Source organism: Ictidomys tridecemlineatus, chromosome 10 (assembly GCF_052094955.1).
Source record: "Ictidomys tridecemlineatus isolate mIctTri1 chromosome 10, mIctTri1.hap1, whole genome shotgun sequence".
Lineage (NCBI taxonomy): Eukaryota > Metazoa > Chordata > Mammalia > Rodentia > Sciuridae > Ictidomys > Ictidomys tridecemlineatus.
The window spans coordinates 6,653,351-6,656,524 of NC_135486.1; positions in this window are offsets into that span (position 1 = coordinate 6,653,351).

Here is a 3,174-nt window from a genome sequence, read left to right on the forward strand (position 1 = left end):
CGCAGGCCCCCTTCCACAGGGTCTTCGTTAAACCCTGGCTAAGTTCACATCACTTAGAACTGGGCTTTCCAGAACACCAGAGGCACTGCCTGCTGCCCCTGTGAAAACACTCACCACCCAGAGAAGAGCCCACACCCCTGTTAGTGCACCATCAAAACGTGGTCCTGATGATGCGAGGGCTGAGGGAGCCCTCACTCCCAGACCACACCTCTTTCAAGGTGAAAAGGAGGCCCCCCAAACTCACTCCCACCACTCCCACTCCCACCAGTCTGCCGTGAACTCTGGAACTTACATCAGCAGTCTTCCTCCCAGTCTGTCTGAGCTCCTCACACCTCTCTGCTCAGCCCACCTCCCCTCCTCGTCATTCTCACCTGATTCCTTGTCTCCACTTCCACTGAGATGATTGAAGCAATCAGAAAGGAACTTCGGAGTCCCATGCCTCATCTACCCTCTTATCCCACCTGCACCCACACCCTCCATCCTCCATTGCCCCATGGATGGCCATCCCTGCCCGTCCACCATCTTCCTGCGCCACTAGATCCCATCTCCCACTTGGGCCTCTCGGGCTCCACTTCTCACACACCACCATTACCCCCTCCGTGTCCCCGTTTCCATCTGCAGAAGCAGGCTGCCGGTTCTGCCCTTCACTTTCCCTTTCATTTTCTCTACTATATCCCAGCTTCCCTTGAAACAAAACTTCCAGAAAGCTGTCTGTACTTGCTGCTCCAATTCCTCTCTGTTCTCTCTCAAACACACTCCAGTAGGTCATTCCCACCACTGCACCATGACCTGCTCTTTTCAAGGACACCAGTGACCTCCTCCTTTGAAACCCAACGGTCAGTTCTCAGTTATTTCCCAAACCAAAATTCATCAAGAATTTCAATCATCTTACTGAGTATCATTCTAAAAAGGAATACCAATAATGTCCACAAGATGGTACTGTCGCAGACCTGCTTCCCTGAACTCGGTGAGCTGGAAACCTGTATAATTGTGTAACTGATGCCCTCTGCTGACTGTCTTTTCTTGTCCTGGAGACTGGCTGGTAAAGTGTGAATGATGGCTTCATGTGCATCCTTGCATGTGCTCCTTGTGAATCTCCAAATTAAGAACAGGCACTGTGTGACAGGAAAGAGCTAAAAAAGACAGCAGGCACCTTCGTGCATCCCACTGAGGAACTATTCTTGAAACTGGCTCAAATTTGGGGAACTTTCAGCTGATATGGATGCAGCTGCACAGGTCTGAGTCCCTTCTGTCCCATCACCAGTGCTGCTGGGTTTGTGAAAGCACTCTAAGTGACCTCTGGGAAACCACCCATTTTTATCCCGAAATATTCATCTATTTAAAAAAAAGTCAGAAAAAGAATTTGAGATGACACCGCTGAAGAAACTAGTTCCAAAAGGATTTCTCAATTCATTTTTGAGAAATCTTAGGTTAAGAAAAATAGAAACACTTATTCTTAGGATAACACCTTCCTGATGAAAATTCTGAAATGAAATGAATTTTTAGCCATAAGGGGCCAGTACAGGAACTACCTCAGGAAGAACCAGCTTTTCTGTGGGCACCTGATGCACTCTGCTTCTGGCCTCTGCCCAGTGCCCCTGCACATCAACTTAGTAACAATAACACAGGCAGAGCACCCCTTATACAAAATGCTTGGGACTAGAAGTGTTTGGGGTTCTGATACTTTCACATTTTAGAATATTTACATAAGATCTTGCCATGGGAGCCAAGTCTAACCATGAAATTAGTCTCACATATACCTTATGCACATAGTTAGGCAATTTCATACATTTTAAAATAATTTTGTCTGTGCAACAGTTTCATGGTATAGGATTTTCCACTAGGGCATAACATTGATACTCAAAACATTTCAGACTTTGGAGCATTTTGGATTTCTGGACTAGGGATGCTCAAGCTGCAGCTAACACTAACTAACGTAGTATTTGTGTTAGGCATAATTCAAAACACTCTGTATAGCTTCATCATTTCTAGAGATCTTTCATTCACATTTTACAACTGAAAACTGAGACACACAACAATTTCATAATGAATCCAATCTCTGATCACTCACTCCTTAGACAAGCTGTATTGATCCCCACAGCGCTCAGATTACTGACTATTCACAGACCCTGAATCACTATTCAAGCTTCCCATGCTTTTCCTCAAAGCTCCCCCCTACCATTCTCTGACCCTAAACACCCATAACTCTCCATCTCTGCACCTATGCAAATAACAGATATAGCAAAGAAGTCGTCACATTTTGCCTGCAAATGAATTTTTTGGCCCAGTTAGTTTAAATTTGAGATGGATTTTACAAATCAGACTTCATATTAAAAATCAGATTTACAGCTATTGAGGTTTCATTGAAAATTTAATCTGGAAATCTGAAGTCTCAAGAAAAGCCCAGGGCTGGGGATGTGGCTCAAGCAGTAGCGTGCTTGCCTGGCATGCGTGCGGCCCGGGTTCAATCCTCAGCACCACATACAAACAAGGATGTTGTGTCCACCGAAAACTAAAAAAAAAATAAATATTAAAAATGCTCGATCTCTCTTTAAAAAAAAAAAAGAAAAGAAAAGCCCAAACTGAGCAGAAACAATCAGTTGGAACAGAGTGGCAGCCACCCTCCTGGGACAGGGCTTGCATTCTCCAGTTTTCCACTGTCACTCACGTTACTTATCTGGCCCCAAAAGACCTTTGCCACACTGCCCTAAAACCACCCTTTGCCTACCTAAATCCCACCCACCCTCCAAGACAAAGTTTAAATGACACCACTGCTGATAAATGTCTCCAATTCCAGGTAAACTTCTCTCCAGCCTCTTCTGAATTCCCCTAACTCTTCTTGTGCCTTATGGCAATCTCACCCTCCCTTATTAGTACTGTACATGCCTCACCTAGAACTAAGTAGACACTCTGAATCAAGGGTAATGACCACTTCTGTGATCTTGGGCAACAAATCTGGACACAAGTCCTAGGATTTGAACTCTAGAAAAATAAAAGCCTACATGAGTACCCTGAAAAAGAGAAGTGTCTTTACCAAACATACATTTTATTCTCTCTTCACACCCCTTTTGCCTTCTGCTTTCAGAAAAGTCATGAGACAACTTGATGGATGTGTTGTTTTTTAATGGAGACCACATCATCTGTTATAGTGAATGATAGATGAGAGGCAATAAC